The 21,083-nt window shown below is 37.7% G+C and overlaps 1 pseudogene; it reads right to left on the reverse strand.

Annotated features, from left to right (window-relative positions):
• The window catches only part of LOC145800343 (galactinol synthase 1-like), a 175,939-nt pseudogene extending 175,273 nt beyond the window's left edge, over positions 1-666 (reverse strand).
• Between the last annotated feature and the right edge of the window lie 20,417 nt (positions 667-21,083).

The raw sequence follows: 21,083 nt of genomic DNA on the forward strand, positions 1-21,083 counted from the left end.
CTATATTAGCCAATTGTCAAACGTACCCTCACAAGTGATATTTTTGTCAAATATCCTAATTGTGGTTTTCAATTAACCAAATTAAGATATAATTTAAAATTTAAGATCAAAACGGAGCAAATTAAAATTGTAATCGCCACAATAACACAATGAACTAAGTATATGAACGACTGGTATAATTTTTCCAATATGAGAGAGAGAGTATAATAAATGAAAAACTCAAAACTGAGCCCAAGCACAAGCAATAAGAAGATTGTGAAAAGCACAAGCATGAATGGCCAAAGCTAGCTAGGAGTACAAGGCTTGGTGGAGTGTAGTACTTACAGTCCACACACACAGCTTGGAGTACAAAGCTTCACTATGGATCCTTTCAATCGGAATCTGACTCTCCGGTGGGCAGATCGGCTCGATGATATCATGAACGACACAACCTTGACACCTCAAGGCCTTATGGTGGTCCTCCGGCACGTCCGGCGTGACTGCAACCACCAGTGGGTACGCACTCTTCACCTTTCTCAAACACTTAGCCAATGCAACCACACCTTCCACATAATCATCATTACCTACTAAAAATGTCACGTATGCCCTTTTTGAGTACCCTCCATTCAGTGTTGGAACAACATTACTAGTCCCTTTCACAACATTTACAATCGAGTATAGTTCCATTGTAGACTATGGAAAAGAGGCTAAGTGTGTGGGTGAAAATCTGACCACACTGCCCGCCTAGTAATCAGCTGGAGAACACCGGCAGAATAGATGGCTTCAGTGAACCTGTAACAGAAAGAAAAGGCTCCGGCGGTGGCTCTTCCACCCGGGGGCACTCCGACGATCAAGTCAATATATCTCTCAAAGATAATCAAGTGCTAAACTCACAAGCTTGAGTATAAAACTGTGTACCTTAGACCCACGGGGGTGCCTCTCTTATATAGTTTACTCAATCCAAGTCCTACTAGAAGCCTGACTTCTATGGACTCCAATTTAGTACTTACTTTGGATTCCTCAAGAGATAAAGATAAACTCCCTAAGAGCTTTATCCTTATCTTAGCAAAGTCTTCTCTTTACTCTAGGACTCTTGTCCCTTATCCGCTTATCTCGGATTCCGATATCTCCGAAGATTACCTCGGCCTTACCTAGGTAACCTCGGCATAACTACCAGGACACGTGGCACCTCGCTTGACACGTCGGCGTCACCATGCCACGTGTTGGTATTCAGAAAATACATCCCCACAACTGCCCCTTAGGTTCTATTACCTCAGCATTCTGAGGTGATGGAACCTATATCTGTATTTTCTTCCAGTGCCTCGGCGTGAGAACTCTTCGGCCGAGATCACTTATTTCAGGCTGACGTGTTCCCTTCGGAGAACAAGAACTCAAACAAATTCCTTCACGCGCATGAGCTGTCATGTATTTCTTCTCAACCGTTCCCCTTACGTGTTCTATCGTCATTGGCCCGTGTCTGTGACGTGCTTGTAAACTGTTTTTCACCTGTTTGCGCCGTCTGACGCACGCGTTCCTCTAGGCGCAATAAATGCCGCGTTTTGCCGCCGTTTTAAGTTTTTGATAAAACTTTTTCTCTCCATCTTCATTTCTTTACTTTTACATTCGACTTTCTGGCTCTCTCTCTCTCTAAACTTTCTCAAACCCACCATTGCTCTAGCTCCAAGCTCTGCAACTGTCTTCATTCTTCCATGCCAGCGAAGCTTTTGTCGTTCCGTCTTGTCTACAACCGTTGTCTTGCCTCGGCGACTTTTATTCCAGCTTCATTTGTTCTGGTAAGCCTCTGTTCCTCTTATTCCCAATTTCTTTTACGTGCTTTCGTTTACTTACTGCCATTATTGCGCTGTTCAAACCTTTGATTTATTGAACTTTTTATCTGGACACGCCTATTCCATGATTTCACTCATATTTTGAACACTTATATTATTTTAACACTTTTCTTGCCACTGTTCTTGACCTTTTACCTCTGTATTCTTCATGTTCTTGATAGCCCATCCCTGTTCTTGTTTCTGAAATTTCGCCTTTGTTTTCTGTTTTTTGTGTCTTTGCCAGATCTCTGCCCTCTTTTCAATCTTTGCCCCCGTAGTTTTAGGTTTGGGATTTGTCTATAGAACCTGTCAATTCTTAGGAAAAAACTGAAACAATCCCTACCAGTATATACATAGGGTTTTGCCGAGGTCCTGATAACCCCTTTAGAGCACCTTCTTTCTGGAACCTAGCCCTCTGATTCTAGGCCGACGTTATGGGTATGTGGAGACATAGGGCAGACACCCCGACCAAACTTGAGTACCTTAGGTGGGAGTTCTCTATTCCTGCCGATGTCCATCTGAGGCTAGCTGAAGATGATGACTCTATCATGCCCACAGATGATTCAATGCCCTTTCCTATAGTATCTTTTGCTGAGTGCGGACTCCGGCTTCCACTTAATCCCCTTTTTCGCGAGGTTCTCCACTACTATAAGTTGAACCCTATGCAACTTACCATAAACTCCCATCGAGTGATTAATGGTATCATAGCCCTAGCTAGGCAGGAGAATGTTAGGATCACCCTTGCCGATGTACAATATTGTTATACCATCTGCCCCCTTAACCTGAAGGAAAGAGGTTACGTCTACTACCTCAAGCTGAGGTCTACTGAATTCAAAATTGTAGCCGACCTCCCGGATTCCAACAAGGGAGCCGGGGATGACTTTGTCATTGCTTCGGGAAATTGGGAATTTGGTCCAGACGAAGATGTTCACCTCTACCCTCTTCCTCGAACAGTTAAAGAGGGCAAGGGTAAGAGCCCAACGTCAATACTTAGTTATTTCTTTTCTAAGTCTTCAAAACTCTGTCTGTTTCTTAATGTCTGTTTGTTTGTCCTGCAGATCTTCATCAGCCACCAAAAAACTTCCGCCAATCCTTCTTCCCTGGAAAAGATTTAAAGAAGCTCCTAGATCTTCCAATCCACAAGCGCAAGGCTCCCCTGTTATTGAATTTTATTCCGACATACAAATCCACACTGCCCGACGTCCCAAAAAGAAAGAAGAAGAGCCTATCTCCTCCCTCTGCTACCACTCTACAAACAGCATCAACATCTCGGGCTGACCAAGGGTCAACCTCTGATCCAGCCGACCAACCATCAACTTCTGGCCCATACCTAATCCCAATACCAGAAAGAAAACGTCGGCGAAGACTCGTCAAAACTGCTGAAATGGGTCGCCCGAAGCCTGTTGCCCAAGATCTCCTAGCCGACCTTCCAACGGATGTTGACGCTCAACCGCCGCAAACCATGCACCCACCAAAGCCGAAGAGAATTAAAAAGGCTCAGCCGAAGGCCAAAGCTGCTGAGGTGGAGGCTGAGGACGCTCTGCCTATCTCACACTTGGCTGAGAGTAAAAGAACTGCTTCTACTTCTGCAAAAAGGTCAGCTGAGGCCCAGCCATCGGAATCCACCCAATCAAAGAAGCTGAGGTCATCGTCTGCGACGACCTCGGGTTCCAAAGTACCAAAAGTCCCTTGGAGACCAGAAATTACTCTGGAAGATAAGCCAATCCTAGCCAGCGACAGTGCCGATGACATAAACGTCGGCGTGGCCCTTAGTACTGCTCTACTCCTTCCAGGCGATCTTGAGCGAAACGCCAAGATGAGTGAGTATGAGAATTACGCTTTAATGCTGCAACACTCTGTCCAAGTAAGTGCTTTTGTGTTGAAATTTGCTTTCTCTCTTAATTTGTAAAATTTTGTAACAATTTGTGCCTTGTGTTCTTTCAGGCCATCCAACATGCCCACTCCCTCTCCATGCAATCTTTCGAAACAAGGGAGAGGTTGGCCGACATGAAGAGGGAGGTTTCTGCTCTTAAAAAGGAGAGCAAAACTCTTCAGTTAAAAATGAAAAAACTGGAAGACCAGGCTGAGCCTGCTACCAAAGCCCAAACCCTAGCCGAAGAAAAGGCCGAGTCTGCTGAGGCCATCAAAAACGTTGCCGAGGCCGAAAAGAGAGGCCGATGCCAAAAAGGTCCAAGCTGAGAAAAAGCTTCAGAAGGCTTTGGCCACCAAAGAAGCTGAGATTAAAGAAGCTGATGAGAAGGCTTATGCGCAGGGCATGGCCGACGTCTCTGAAGAATACAAACTGCAAGTCAGGCAGGCATGCAACAGGGGCTTCTCCCTCGGTTGGATGGCCTTTGCCAAAAAGCTCAACATCCTAGATGACTCGCCACTGCGCAAAGCTGACACTATTCCTCTGTCGTTCCCCCCTCCTCCTCCATCAAGTCAACCTGAAGGAGAATCTGAATCTGAGTCTGAAGATGCCGATGAGGAAGATGATGAGGCCTTGATCAGAAAATCAAAGGATGCTAATGGGGCTAAGTCCCCTCTTCTGAATGAACAAGTCCTTGACTTGACTCAAGACGAAGAAGGTGATGAGGTTATCCCTGAAGCTGTTGCTGACACTGTTCCAGCCGACATCCCGTCTGAGGTTAAGACTGTTGAACAAACTCTTCAGGAAATTGACGCCGAAATAGCGGCAGAGAAGCAGGCCGAGGTTGTATCAGATCTCCAAATTCAATAATCTGGGGGAGAAAACCCTTAGTTTTGTTTTTCCTTTATCTTTTTCTGAACAATGTCAGCTTTTGCATGGCCGACGTGCCTCCCAGTTTTGTAAATGTTAACTCAGCTTTTCCTTTTCTTAATGCTTGAATGCTTGAATCTTTGATTGCTTCTGCATAGTTTCTATACTTAGAATATTTTGCATGTTGTACATACTTCTTCCTTCCTTGTGCAATCTTCTCGGGGTTACATACCTCGGGTATAATAACGACAAAATTTTACTTCGGCAAGATACTGACCTGCAAACTTTTCATAAATTTTAACAAGTGTAACATATATACTAATCAATATCAATTTTGCAAACTTTTTTCCAAGTTTCAACAAGTATTTAAACAGTGATCTCGGTCTAACCTACTTGTAAATTGCTGCAAATTTCAACAAGTGTTTAAACAATATACTTAGCTTTTTCCTCAACCTGTAAATTGCTGCAAATTTCAACAGATGGTCACATGTCGGCTTAACATTATCTTGTAAATTGCTACAAATTTTAACAAGTGTTAAGCATCTTCTTTTGGTTGGATCAACATTATCTTGTAAATTGCTACAAATTTTAACAAGTGAAGAGAAACAGTAATCTCGGCTTAACTCTGACTTGTAAATTGCTTCAAATTTCAACAAGTGAAGATAAGGAATCAGCTTAATTCCAACTTGTAAATTGCTACAAATTTCAACAAGTGAATTAAGGAATAATCTCGGCTTAACTCTAACTTGTAAATTGCTACAAATTTCAACAAGTGAATTAAGGAATAATCTCGGCTTAACTCCAACTTGTAAATTGCTACAAATTTCAACAAGTGAAGATAAGGAACCAGCTTAATTCCAACTTGTAAATTGCTACAAATTTCAACAAGTGAAATAAGGAATAATCTCGGCTTAACTCCAACTTGTAAATTGCTACAAATTTCAACAAGTGAAGATAAGGAATCAGCTTAATACCAACTTGTAAATTGCTACAAATTTCAACAAGTGAATTAAGGAATAATCTCGGCTTAACTCCAACTTGTAAATTGCTACAAATTTCAACAAGTGAAGATAAGGAATCAGTTTACTTCCAACTTGTAAATTGCTACAAATTTCAACAAGTGAATTAAGTGTCTCTGTCTTCTCTCTGCCCCCAATGTGAACCTGAGTTCTTCTTGGGTTCTCATTATTCATGTCTCAAAAACACCAATATGTAACTTTATCAAATATATGTGTTTCAATAAAAGGGAAAAGATTTTATTGATGACATCGGTCAAAAAATGCTGCACATCTAATGATAGAAGAATTTCAAATTACAAGTGTTCCAAGGTCTTGGCAGTGCTTTGCCCTCGTTATCTTCTAGCCAATAAGCTCCATTGCCTAATACTGAAGTAATTCTGTAGGGGCCTTCCCAGTTTGGGCCAAGTTTGCCCTCTCTGGGATCTTTCTTGTTGCTGACGACTTTTCTCAAAACTAGGTCACCGACTTGAAAATCTCTTGGATTGACCTTCTTGTTGTAAGCTCTAGCAAGCTGTTACTGGTATACTGCGAGCTGAATTGCAGCTTTCTCTCTTCGTTCTTCCAAAAGATCCAGATCTCGGGCTAAGAGTGTGTCATTGGTGCCATTCTCTACTCCCTGGGTTCTGATCCCTGGGATGCCGATCTCCAATGGGATGACTGCTTCTGTGCCATAAGCCATGGCAAAAGGGGATTCCCCTGTTAATCTTCTCGGCGTAGTCCGATATGCCCAAAGTACGTTGGGCAACTCGTCTACCCACTTTCCTTTTGCTGCCTGCAGCCTCTTCTTTATTCCATCCAAAATTACTTTGTTGGATGCTTCTGCTTGCCCATTGCTTTGGGGAAAACTTGGTGTTGAAAAGTAATTCTTGATCTTGAATTTTGCACAGAAGTTCTTGATGAGTTTGCTGTCAAACTGTGTTCCGTTGTCGGCAACTATTGCTCTGGGAATCCCAAATCTGGTGATGATGTTTCTCCATATAAAGTTCTTGACGTCCACATCTCGGATTTTGGCAAGAGGTTCTGCCTCTATCCACTTTGTAAAGTAATCTGTTGCTACCGGCAAGTATTTTCTCTACCCAGTTGCCTGGGGAAGTTGCCCAACAAGATCCATGCCCCATTGGGCAAACGGCCAAGGGCTGGATACTGGGTTCAGATCAGCAGCTGGCTGATGTATCAAAGGTGCAAACCTTTGGCATTGTTCACACTTCTTCACGTAGGCTTCAGCATCCTTTTGCATGTAGGGCCACCAATACCCCTGGGTAATGGCCCTGTGGGCTAACGATCTGCCCCCAACATGGCTTCCACAAATTCCTTCATGAATTTCATATAGGAAATCTTCAACCTGCAAAGGGTGTACGCACCTTAAAAGGGGTCCAGTGAAGGACCTTCTGTAAAGATGTCCATCTTATGTCAGACTGAATCTTGCAGATTTTAATCTGACTTTGTGCGCCTCCTTACGATCTTCTGGCAGCTTTCCTTCTTTTAGGAGTGCAACAATTGCATCCATCCAGCTTGGCCCCATGTCCGCACACATTGCTTGCTGCTCTGTGTTCTCTGGTTCTATGCTCGGGCCCGATATATAGTCGATCATAATTGTCCTTGTTTTTCCAGTCTGTATTGAACTTGCCAGGTTAGCCAACGCGTCGGCGTGGGTGTTGTCATCTCGGCTAACTTGGAGTAGTCGGCAGTTCTGAAATAGAGCTGCCAATCTGATGACTTCTTTTGCATATGCCGACATCCTTTCTTCCCTGGCTGCAAATTCACCTGTAGACTGGTTAACAATAAGTTGTGAATCACAAAAAACTATTACCTCATCCGCTTCTGCTGCTGCTGCCAGTTTCAGCCCTGCAATTAATGCTTCGTATTCCGCTTCATTATTTGAGGCCTTGAACCCCAAACGGATGGACTGTTCTATTATTTCTCTATCTGGAGATATCAGCAGTACTCCTGCCCCTGCTCCTTGTCGGTTCAAACTTCCATCGACGAATAGTTTGAATGAGTCGCCGATGTAGATGCTGCAGGGTCTGAGCTTTTTCTTCCTTTGCTCTTTTGCCTTTGGCTGGGATTCTCCTTGCTTGCTGGGACAATGCTCATCCTGGCTCAACGGAGCCCGATGTTCGATGGTTTCGGGGGTGAATTCTGCCACGAAGTCGGCCAAAACTTGGCCTTTAACTACTGTTCTCGGCCTGAACTCCAGGTCATACTGCCCTAGGGCTATGGCCCATCTTGCTATCCTTCCTGTTAAGTCTCCTTGCTGCAATAAGGACTTCAGTGGATGCTCTATTAAGACCACAATCTTGTGCGCCTGAAAGTAATGGTTCAACTTTTTTGAAGCCATTACTAAGGCTAGCATTAATTTCTCCAGCGATAGATACCTTGTTTCTGCATCGGCCAAGGTTTTACTTACATAATAAACAGCCTTTTGCTCCCCTTTTTCTTCTCAGATTAGTATTGCACTGACTGCGTGTTCTGAAACTGCCAAGTACAAAAACAGTTCTTCCCCTGGTTCTGGATTGGAGAGAACCGGAGTTGTGGTCAAGTACTTCTTTAGGTCGGTTAAAGCGACTTCGCATTCTTCTGTCCACAGAAAGTCTGTGGCTTTTTTCACCAAGTTGAAGAAGGGTCGGCATTTATCTGAGCTTCTATTGATGAATCTGTTTAGGGCTGTGGCCCTTCCAGTAAGCATTTGAACCTGTTTTGCCGACGTTGGGCTCTTCAGCTCTTTGATGGCCTTGATTTGGTCTGGGCTGGCCTCAATGCCCTTTCTTGTTACCAGATACCCTAAAAACTTACCTGATCCAACTCCAAACGCGCACTTTGATGCGTTGAGTCGAAGCCGGTATGTTTTAAGTATATCAAAGACTTCTTTTAGGTTGGCAAGATGACCACTAGATTCCCTGGTCTTCACGACCATGTCATCGATGTAGACTTCTACCGTTCTGCCAATCAGGTGCTTGAACATCTTTGTTACTAACCTTTGGTAAGTTGCTCTTGCGTTTTTTAACCCAAAAGGCATTACCTTATAATAGTACAAGCTTTTAGGGGTGATGAACGCGGTCTTCTCCTCGTCTGGAGGGTACATGGCAATCTGGTGGTACCCTCTGTATGCATCCAAAAAACTCATCCTTTCGTGCCCTGAAGTTGCATCTACTAGCTGGTCAATCTTGGGCAGAGGAAAGCTGTCTTTGGGGCAGGCTTTGTTGAGGCTGGTAAAGTCTACACAGACCCTCCATTTGCTGTTCTTCTTTTTCACTACTACTGTGTTGGACAGCCATGTCGGGTAGTGAACTTCTCGGATGGCCCTGGCCTCCAGAAGTTTGTCTACTTCTTCTTTTACTGCTTCGACGTGCATCAACGTCGGTCTTCTGGCTCGTTGAATCACAGGTTTTGCCGACCTGTCGACATTCAGTCGGTGGCAAGTGACCTCGGGGTCAATGCCAGGCATTTCGTTAGGTGTCCAGGCGAACACCTCAATGTTGGCTCTCAAAAAATCTTCCAGTTCTCTTTCCTCTTCTTCAGCTAAGCCTGAACCGAGAAGAAAGAAGCGTTCTTCGTCGCCCTCCTGGACAATGATTTTCTTTAGTGTCTCTTCACTCTTTTCGGTTGGCTCTTTGCCGACATCATCTAGGACCTCCATGTCCTCGTTTTCAATCTTTGCCTCTTTTGGCTCTCGAATGCTGCAAGTAGACTTCGTTGCTGCCATGGAGCAACTTTTTGCCTGCAGTTGATCTCCTCTGACTTCTTCAATCGCATGCTCTGTGGGGAACCGTAGCAGTTGATGCAATGTTGAGGGAACTGCCCCCATTGCATGCAACCATGGTCTTCCCAAGATGATGTTATATGGCGAGGGTGTGTCAATCACCATAAATTCTGTCTTGATCTTTTTAGTACCAACTTGTACTTCCACGCTTGCTACGCCCAGTGGCCATGTCGGCGTTCCATTGAAGCTGACCATCGAGTTGCTGGATTGTTCCAGATCGTCAGGATGAAGGACCAGCTCCTTGTAACATTTGATGTACATGATGTCACAAGAGCTGCCTTGATCTATTAGGATACGTTTTACTTGGCATTCCCCAACTTAGAGGGATACTACCAAGGCATCATTATGCGGATGCTGGACCATCTCTAGGTCAGCTTCAGTAAAGGTTATCATCAGTCCTTGGCATTCTTCAGGCCGAGGTCTTTTGTGTCTGACCTGGTTCACGTGCTGCAGGTGTTTTACTCTTTGGGTTTCTCCCCGAATGTCGTTTTCGTTCACTTTTGAGTGAATGACATTAACCACCCATGGTCCTCCTGCCTGTGGTTGTTGTGCTGGGGGAGGCGGAGCTGCAGGTGCTTGAGGCAATCTTGCCTGTTCTTCTCTTGTCCCGGCCTCATCAATAAGGTCCCTCAGATGGCCTTGCTTTACCAAATCTTCTAAGTATGCTTTTAGGGCTCTGCAACCCTGAGTTGGGTGCCCTTCTTCATTGTGCTAAGTACAACGCCTACCAACGTTTCTTCCCATGAATTCCCCTGGTGCTCTTACTGGAGTCCTGAAATAGGGTAGGTTTCGTATTTGATCCAAGACTTTATGGATAAGGATTCGGAACACCGTCGTCACCGCCTGTTTACCCTTCAATTCTGTTTCTTGTTTGGTTGGTCCGTTGTTACCTTGGCCTCGCTTCGGCGAGCCGTTTCCTTTCTCCTGCTTTATCTCTTTGTTTCCCGACGTATCTTCCTCGGCTCTGGCGTATTTCTCGATTCTCGCCATGAGTTCTTCTATGTTTTTTGGCAATATTTTTGCCAAAGACTTCCGTAGTGGGCAGTCATCTTTCAAGCCCTTCTTGAAAGACACGACCGCCACTTCTTGGTTGCATTCGGGTATTCGATTGAACACCTCGTAGTACCTCTTTGCATAGGCCCTAAGGCCTTCTTCCTTGGTGATTCTTAAGGCCATCAAGGCGTCGACCCTCAAGGGCTGTAGTTTGTTCGTCACAAACCTGGCCACAAACATCTCGGCTAGGCCTTCCCACGTCTTTACACTTCCCTTCGGTAGTTTATGGAAGTTGGGATCTGACTTACCATCTCGGCTAGGCCTTCCCACTATATAACGCCATTGAATTTAGGTATAGTCCGACATGAAAGTTGGGATCTGACTTACCATCATAAATTTGGAATCTCAGCATACTGAATCTCTTTCGTGCTTCAAATTTGTCCAGTTCCACAGAGAATGGTGTTCTCGGCTTAACTTTGGAAGTCACCTCGGCTTCAACATTCTGCTGCCTCCTTTTGAGGTAATCCCTCAAATCTTCTTTACTCCTACCTGGAGCTCGGCTATCTCTGGACTTCAATCTTTTTGGCACACTACTTTCGGCCTCGTGGTGGACTCGTTTTGATCTCTCTCCATGTGTTGTGTCAAAGCAAAGTGCATGCCCTTGAACATGGCGATGTTCTTTGGGCTCTGGATCCTTCGTGTGATACATCCTTCGGGACTCTTCTCGTCTTGGCTCCTCTCGTCCGCCCTCCCTGGAAGGTTTTTGAGAGTGCCTTCCGCTCCTGGTGTGCTGAGGGACTTCGGGAATTATTCCTCTTCCTCCCTTCTGGGTATTGGTTGCTGGCATCGGTGTATCCTGCAGCGGGTATGGTGGCTGCATGACATTATTTTGCATCATGAAGTTGACGACCGACTGTAGGTCCGCCAACTTGTTTGCCAAGTCTTTTACTTCCTCATTCCTCCGTAGGCACCTATCTCTCTATACCTGAAGGTTATCTTCGTTATAGTACTTGCCTTGGTCTGTCTTCTTTGAAGTGTTGCCCTCCTGGCCGACGTCTTTCTCTTCGTGGCCCTGGCCATGAGTTTCTGTGTTGTGGTCGTCTCCTTCAAAGTCAAGATCAATTGGTCTGCCACTCCTAGCAGGAGTGTCGCCCCCAATGTTTTCCCTCTGTCCGTCACTGGCCATCTATTCTTCTAAGTTCCCACAGACGGCGCCAAATTGTGTGGGTGAAAATCTGACCACACTGCCCGCCTAGTAATCAGCTGGAGAACACCGGCAGAATAGATGGCTTCAGTGAACCTGTAACAGAAAGAAAAGGCTCCGACGGTGGCTCTTCCACCCGGGGGCACTCCGACGATCAAGTCAGTATATCTCTCAAAGATAATCAAGTGCTAAACTCACAAGCTTGAGTATAAAACTGTGTACCTTAGACCCACGGGGGTGCCTCTCTTATATAGTTTACTCAATCCAAGTCCTACTAGAAGCTTGACTTCTATGGACTCCAATTTAGTACTTACTTTGGATTCCTCAAAAGATAAAGATAAACTCCCTAAGAGCTTTATCCTTATCTTAGCAAAGTCTTCTCTTTACTCTAGGACTCTTGTCCCTTATCCGCTTATCTCGGATTTCGATATCTCCGAAGATTACCTCGGCCTTACCTAGGTAATCTCGGCATAACTACCAGGACACGTGGCACCTCGCTTGACACGTCGGCGTCACCATGCCACGTGTTGGTATTCAGAAAATACATGCCCACACTAAGAAAGAGGATTGCTTGTGTTTCACAATTGGCACCAGCCTACTTCATTAATAGGCACCAAAATGAGGTGAAAATTATAATTTGTCTAAAAAATAAATCTTTTGACACTAAATTATTTCTAAAAGTACATTTCTTAATGACATTTTAAAATTTTATCATTAGAAGTCTTTTTGTTTTTTGATTGGAAAATGTTATGAACCTCAAATGATTTATTAAATTTTTTACCAAACCTTTTACATGGGTGTGGGACCCACACAAACCCACATGTGTATGGGTCTCACTCCTGTGTAAGAGGTTTGGTAAAAAATTTGATAAATCATTTGGGGTCTCTAACATAACTCTTTCCGTTTTCTGTGATTTTTTTTTTTTTTTTTTAATTTGGGATTGGCGTTTTTGTGATGACTCCATGACAATTGAAATTGATTTCCTAATACTTTTTTACAACAAAAGTTTCACTTGTATAAACAAAAAGAGTAATGCTATACTAATAAAACATATAGCATTGTCCAAAAAAAACTCATACATAATGTCCAAAAAAAACTCATACATAATGCTATAATGATGTTGCTCATTGCATACCTTTCATTTCAAAACAAAATACCATTGAACATGTCATTATTTATAATAATGATATTGTTACATAATTTTTATCAAATATTTTATATAAATTTTATGTATATTTAAAATTTTCTAAACAAAAAAGTTCTCTTCAAAATTTTATGTATATTTAGAATTTTCTAAACAAAAAAGTTCTCTTCAAAATTATTATGCCTCCGTTTGAGAAGTGAGTTGGCTTTTTCACTTCTTTGGCTATTTTAACCTGAAGTTAAAAAGCCTAGTTTAGGAAGAGTTTTTAGTTTTTTTGATTTTTTTGACTTTTCTGTAAGAAAAAGAAAATAATGATTATGAGTTTGATATGATATTTTGTCTTATTAGACTAAAAAACTTATTTTATTTTTTATAACTATTTTAGCCAAAATAGCCTAGAAACTAACTTTCCAAACGGAAGCTATGTTGCGGTGCATTAATACAATCCCAGCGCCCAATGAAGATGCCACTGGCACCCTTTTGAAGGAATTTGTAATTTGGTGTGCTATTAATCACATGCCATTTTGTTATAATTGAATATAATTTTAGTGTGACATTATTAATTCAATTTCCACTTATAAGTGGCTAATCAAACATGATTGGGCCGAGCCGAAAAGGTTGTTGAATTGTTGACGTCACAAGATATGGGGCGTTATAATAAAAATGTCATACTTTCAATTGGAAATTAAATATAACGATGATATGAAGTTACTAGTGACATATGATATTATAAAACTAATAATAAAATGGGAATTATGGATCACTATTGTGCGGTTTGCATAGTACTGATTGTTGTGCGACTCGTGAGAATTATTTCAAATTTATTTTGATAATCGAAATCGTTTAATTTTTTTTTAAAATATCGATTAAAAGCTTTTTGTAAAAAATCAAATTTATTAGATATCGATTAAGCCTTCATCAACTCGCATTTGTATATATAAAAAAACAAATATGTAAATATTAAACTAAATACAAATGCAAGTTGATGACGGATCTATCGATATCTAATCAATTTATTTTTTTACAGATATGTTTTACTTAATATTCTTTCAAATCTGAACGATTTAGATCACTAAAAAAATTCCAAAATAATTCCCATGAACCGTTCACCAGTCACTGTTATCCAACTCCAATAAATGGAGCAATAATCTTACCACATTGCCACATATATATATATATATATATATATATATATAAAGGTACTTATGTGTGAATCCTAATAAGTAGATTTATTATTTAATAGGTCTTATGATAAAATTTTGTCATAAAAAAATGTCAATAATTACAAGTTTTAGCGACAATTTATAAAAATCATAATAAAAAAAAGTCACTAATTGTTAATTTTTAGCGATAATTTTACCAATACTTATTTTTAATGGGACTAGATGAGAATTAAGTTCAACTATTAGGATCTATTGGTAGTTTACCCTAAAAAAAATACAGTGATGTTACATGCACCAATTGATATATCAATTAGTATACCAACATATGTTATGACATTGTCACAACTATGGACTTATCCATTATATAAATTACAAAGATTTAAAATTTCTAAAATTATGTCACATCGTTTATTAGTGTATCAATTGATATACCAATTGGTGCTTATAATTTTATTTTAAAATAATTAATAATAATATTTATTATTATTATTATTATTAAATGGTTATACTAAAAAAAAATCCATACTCTTTTCTCAATTTGAGTAGGGCCAATGCCAGCCAATATGTTGGAATTATATGTGGATATGTACATTTGGATTTTGTCAGTTTTAATATGTATTGGAAAGGGTTTTGCTGAAAGTGGACATTTTCGGCAGCTGGGTTAGAAGGTGGAGAGATCACACAATTTCCTTGAGAAATGAACAGGCATTTTTATCGCTCAACCGTGATTTATACATCCAGTGGGGGTCGACTCGTGAGGTGGCGACCCCCTATTTGCTAAAAATATAAAAAAAAAAAAAAAATTTTTTTGGGCCAATCCCCCAGTGACACCTCACTGGGGGTCGACCCCCGGGAGGTAGGAAGCATTTCTGTTTTATCGCTGGCACCTAGTGGAGTCTTGGGACTTGATATATGCATAGAAAATGAAAATGCATTTTGTTTGGTTCCCATTTTTTAAAAATAGTTTTTAGAAAATTTTATATTTTTATTTTTCGTATTTTTTTGTTTTTATTGAATTTTTTTAATATTTTATGCAAATTTTTTACTTTTTAGACACACGTAACATAAATACATCTAAAAAGTAAAAAAAATGGAAAAAAAATCTTTTAAAAATTCACTAAATACAAAAAATACAAGAATTTAGTACATTTTTTGTATTTTTATATATTTCTTAATTTTTTAAAATATTTTTTCACAGTTTTTTTACTTTTTAGACACATCTAAGTAAGGTGCATCTGAAAAAAGTAAAAAAAATGTTTAAAATTTTAAAAATATTTACTAAAAACAAAAAAATACGAAAATCAAAAAATTCAATTTTCGAAAAACTTAATCCAGAAAACTCAAACCAAACACAATGATTAGTGTTATAGTGTGCCTTAAAAGTGCTTCTCATTTTATTTTGTAAGTTAAAAATTAATAATATAAAATTAAAAATTAAAAGTAATTCTCATTTAATTTTGAAAATTTAATTTATTTAAATTATTTATGTCTAATAAATTAAGCAAAAGCTCTAACAAATAATATAGCGTAAACTTTCGTAATAAAACAATTATAAATAATTCAAATAAGAGAAAACAATGTTAGATATATCAAGTAACCACATTATTGTTGTCTTCATTAGAAAGGTTTGAAACTCGTTGTATCATAGTGGGGTGTGGGGTTAATAGATGACGTTATATTTTTTTAAAAAGTTAAACTTAAATTTAAGATAATTTGAGAAACTCGTGGGGTTGATTGATTAAGTTTTATTTAATAATGATTTAAATTGTTTATTTTTTAAGTTTTTTAGTGTATATTATTTATAAAAAATAAATTAAATTGGTATGATAATTATAATATCTTTATTTTATAGCTTATATATATATATATATATATATATATATTTTAAATGAACTATAAAATGTTATGATTATTTGTCCTGATGTCACAGAAGTTTGGATCTTTATTGGTTGATTTTTACAAATCAATAATCGACATATAACATACAAGTTATTAAAATTAAATTTAAAATAATATTTTTTTAATTTGATCTATATAAGATATTATAATAAAATTTAATGAATTGCAATCATAATAATGAATATTAAATACAAATTTTACAAAGAACTCTCAAAGTGGGAAAAAAAACTTCAATAGTACACCGAGAATAAAACTCATACGTAGATAAAGAGATTCGAACTACTAATTTTCTAATAAGATATTTAAAGATGTTAAATATATATATATATAACCCTAATTATTTTTGCTGTGAGGCTTTTTTGAGACTTTTTTGATTATTTTAGCTACAAAAGACAAAATAGGCTATTTTAGTCACAAAAAATAAAATATCACATCAAACCCATTATTAAACTCTTCTCTCACAAAAAAGTCAAAAAAAAATAAAAACTTAAAAAGTCCTTCCCAAATCAAGTTTTTTAACCCAGATCAAAATAGTAAAAAAAAAATCAAAAAATTAAAAAGTTAGCCCACTTCTCAAACGGAGACTAAAGTGCCACATTAGTATGGGACTTTCTTCTGCCTCGCTTCCGCTACTCTCTCGAGGGGGAATTGTGGAAAATGTTTTGGAGTTTCATACAAAGGAGCTTTAATAATTTTTATGCATATGTAGATTTTATTTGATATGATGTTTTGATTTTTTTTTTTAAAATTTTTTTATATTGATAGAGTTTCATTAAAATTTTAATTTTAAAGAATGAATCGTTACTATAATATAAATCTTCAACTATTCCAGATTTGGAGTTACGAGGATGTAAAATAATATATATAATATGCTTTGCTCTGCTTTTTATAATATATAATGTAGCTGTCATATGATAAGTGATAAGATTCGCTTTCATATCAATTGTTTGATTTATTTATTTGGATATATCAAGCTTGTCGTCAACTCGTGATACAAAGAGATTTTCATTTATTTATTAATTTATAGGTTTATTAGTTGCCAAAGTATAAAACTTTCATTTATTCATTTAATGTGAGTTATTTATATTCATTTAATGTGAGTTATTTATTAATGTTTGATTAGAGTACCTCTAACCATATGAAAAATTTTAAATAAAATAAAATTTGTTGGGATCAAGGTCCTATCGAGGGCAAATACCATATTTTTAAGTATCCAAACAGTGACGGAGACAAGTAAAAATTGGAGAGGCACGTGCCGCCTCTCAATTTTTGAAAAATTACACTTTTGTTTCTAGTAAAAAAAAATCAATTTAATCTATTTAGATATGATATTAAATTTTTAAATCACTATTTTCTTTACATTTTCTATTCAAAAAAACTTGTTTAATATATTATTATAGGGCTATTTGGAAAGTGTTAGATTAATATACCTTTTGATTTTTTACAAAAAAACGTGAAACATAAGTTAAATTTGAATTGATGTGGTAAAGAGATGATATGACACAAATAAGATGATTGTAACCCACATAGGATAATGTACTAAAATGACATATGCTATTTTAGCACATGCCAAACAAAGCCAACCCAATTTTTTATATTAGAAAAATATTATATGTCACTGAATTTTTTGTTATATCACCTATTATATGAATACTCATAATTAGTTCCTTTGTTTAGAGATACTTATTACACAATTAACAATAACTAATAATATACTATTATGTAATTCAATGATTCAAAACTGTAAAAATAAATAAATAAATAAATAATAAATAAGTGATATATAGCAGTATCTTTGTATTATTTATTTACCTTATCTCTCGATTCTTTTATTGTTATTATTATTATTATTATTATTATTGCTATCTACATCTCTTTTGTGTGTGTAACCTAATATAATTTTGTTTTCATATTTTATAAGGCTTGTGATTATTTTTCAAATCATGCGATTATCATACATAAAGTCTAATTAAAAACAAAAGAATGATTAAGATTGGTTAACTCGAGCTTATATATTTAAATATAGCATTTGCATTACGATGTTTTTTATTCCTACCATCAAATAAAAATTAAGTTAAGTCTGATTGTGATTTTTGTTAAGATTTCAACTCAGTGATGCCTCTCTAAACCAAAATTTTGACTCCACCACTGTATTCAAATTAGTGATTTTGTTAGGAAGAAAAAAAAAATTTGTTGATAACTTTTACTAGAAGTTTTTGTTTTTAATGTAATTTGATTTAGCATGTTTCTTTTTTTTTTCTTTTTGTTGGAAAATTGGTTTTATTAGGCTTATTTTGGGTCATATTTGAGCCCAAAATTAAGTTGGCCCCAAACGTCTTTTGGGGCGGGTCCGAAGAGGTGACGTGTTCCTTGTCGCGTGATAAGTCACACGGTGAAGACAGTTCGTCAAAGCCATTTTTGAGTGAATGGGAAGTTGACATCGTTTTCGGGTTCGTGGACTGGACAATTTAAAGAAGTAAATGTGGGTTTCTTTGAAATAGATTGTCCCACATTAAAACTTTAAGAGAGCTTGTGTATGTTTATAAGCTCTAGACTACAACACTTGGGTTGAGCCCCAAGAGGCACCCCAAGTTTGTAGAAGGGAGGAGTTATGGACAAAGTGAACCTTAAGCCAAACCACTACACACGCGCCGCTACCGCCGGCAAAGCTGGGCACGAGTGTGGGTCGAGTCGGTTCTTATATTAATTTTTTATAAAATAAAATTCAAATTTTGTGCCAAAAATTGAATTTATTTTCTGTCCATTTCCAGTCCAAATTCCACACAATTTCAAACTGGTTTTACAGTTATTTAACTGCTCTTTTATTAATTTTTTATAAAATAAATTCAAATTTTGTGCCAAAAATTGAATTTATTTTCTGTCCATTTCCAGTCCAAATTCCACACAATTTCAAACTGGTTTTACAGTTATTTAACTGTTAGAAACTGCCCAGTTGAACCGGACAGATTCTTTACCAGTTCAAACAGGTTCATAGAGTTCGGACAGATCAACTATTCCTGCAGTTATCTATTTGAATAGTGCTTGTACCTATTCAATTTAAATGTGCACCTGTTCACTTCAAATTAGCACCTATTCGGGTCAGATTTTTTGCCTATAAATACAGCTATGTTCTAGCAGTTTTGTGGATCCAGAAAACACCCAAAATATCATCTTTTGCAGTCTATTTCTTTCTTTGTTTGCATTATTCTTCATATTAGTTATTTAAAGAAAAATGTAGAGAGTAATAGAACACAAGGTTCTAGTTCGTCGGACAAATTTGTTTGGAGTGCTACTACAAATTTGTGAAGATCATTGTATCCTAGGAGATAGACGCCATTAGTCCATAAGCACTGAAGTAGGGCGAATCTGTCTTAAGGACAGAGTATCACACACTCGACTTGGTCTTTTATTTTTCATTCGGTTCGATAAAATAAATTCTATAAGTTATTTATTTTATTTTGTTTGATATAGTTTCAATTTATTTATTTACACAGAAGTTTGTTCCAACAATCTTAAGACAAAATCGAATTATTTTGTTTACAGAATTTTTCATTTGTTTCCCTTTCTCTTTCTTCTTTTACAAAAATTATTTTTTGTGGATTTACAAAATAATATTCTAGTTGGAAAAACAAATAGTGATTATATACTATTTGAAAGATATTAGAAATATACTGTCTATTTTCTTTGACAACTAGTAATAATATACTGGTGTCTTAACAATTCAGAATATTTATTTGTGGAATTTTTTTAGAAATTAATTTTGATTTTCAGAAATTATTTCTAAGTATTCATTAATTAAAATTCTGGTTTAGTGTTTTAATTATTGAAGTATTACATAAATTTAATTTTATGTGTGGAATTAATTTGGTTAAATAAAATTTTATTTTATTTCCAAATTAATTGAAAAATAAAAGTTACATTTCTTGTTTCTTTTATTTTTACAGAATTTAATTCTATGAATTTTGTTTAATTTTCTGTGTAGTATAAATTCTAATTCTAATTATAATTTTGTGTTATAATTTAGAATTCATGGCTACTGAAACTAATGCCCAAACAAGTACTAGTGTGGTGGCTACAATTGTGCCAACCCCCTCTCCTATTGTGACAGTACCGGTAAATCACAGTGAGAAGCCAAAGAAGTTCTCTGGAACTGATTTTAAAAGATGGCAACAATAAATATTGTTCTATCTTACAATTCTAAACCTGACTCGTTTTCTTCGTGGGGATGCTCCTATTTTGAAAGATGATGAAACCGACCGGCGAGTGGTTGCTGCGGTCGATGCCTGGAAACATGCTGATTTTCTTTGCTGGGACTACATTTTGAACGGACTTGATAACACATTCTACAACATCTACAGTCCTATCAAGACAACAAAGGAACTTTGGAAGTTTTTGGAGAAAAAATACAAAACGGAAGATGCCGGCTCAAAGAAATTTGTGGTTGGCAAATTCTTGGATTTTGTGATGGTTGATTCTAAGACTGTGATCAGCCAAGTTCAAGATCTCCAACTCATTCTGCATGACATTTACACAGAGGGAATGTCTCTCAGTAAATCTTTCAAAGTTGCAGCCTTAATTGAGAAATTACCACAAGGCTGGAAAGAATTCAAAAACTACCTCAAACACAAGTGCAAAGAAATGTCTTTGGAAAAAATTAATTGTGTGTTTGAGGATTGAGGAGGACAACTGCAATTCTGAAAAGCGAGCTGGTAAGCATCATATGGAGTCTAAGGTAAATGTGGTGGAACATACTTCAAAAACCAAGAAACGAAAGTCTTCTGGAGAAAGTTCATCATAAGGCTCTGAAGGGGAGGAAAATAAAAAGTACAAGTTTAATGGCAAATGTTACATCTGTGACAAAGAGGGACATCGGGCCAAAGATTGTCGTAGCAAAGGCAAAAGCAAAAGAAGAACAAACAAGAAGCCTGCTTAAGCCCATTTGACCGAAGTGGACAATATTTCCAATGGTGTAGATGACATTAATCTTTTTGCAGTTGTTTCCGAGGCAAATCTTGTCAGAAATCCTAAAGAATGGTGGGTAGACACTGTGCTACTCGCCATATCTGTGCCGACAAAAAGATGTTCACATCTTGTTCTACAGTGGACAATGGTGAACAACTTTTTATGGGTAACTCCTCAACTTCCAAAGTTGAAGAAAAAGGGAAGATTGTTCTAAAGATAACATCTAGAAAGGAACTCACTATCAACAATGTGCTGCATGTATCGGACATTCGCAAGAATCTTGTTTCAGGATCTTTGTTGAGTAAGAATGGATTTATGCTAGTGTTTGAGAGTGATAAATTTGTACTTACTAAGAATGGGATGTATGTAGGAAAATGTTACATGTCTGATGGCT

The sequence above is a fragment of the Camellia sinensis genome, chromosome 10, assembly GCF_055761805.1.
Source record: "Camellia sinensis isolate YWXY chromosome 10, ASM5576180v1, whole genome shotgun sequence".
Lineage (NCBI taxonomy): Eukaryota > Viridiplantae > Streptophyta > Magnoliopsida > Ericales > Theaceae > Camellia > Camellia sinensis.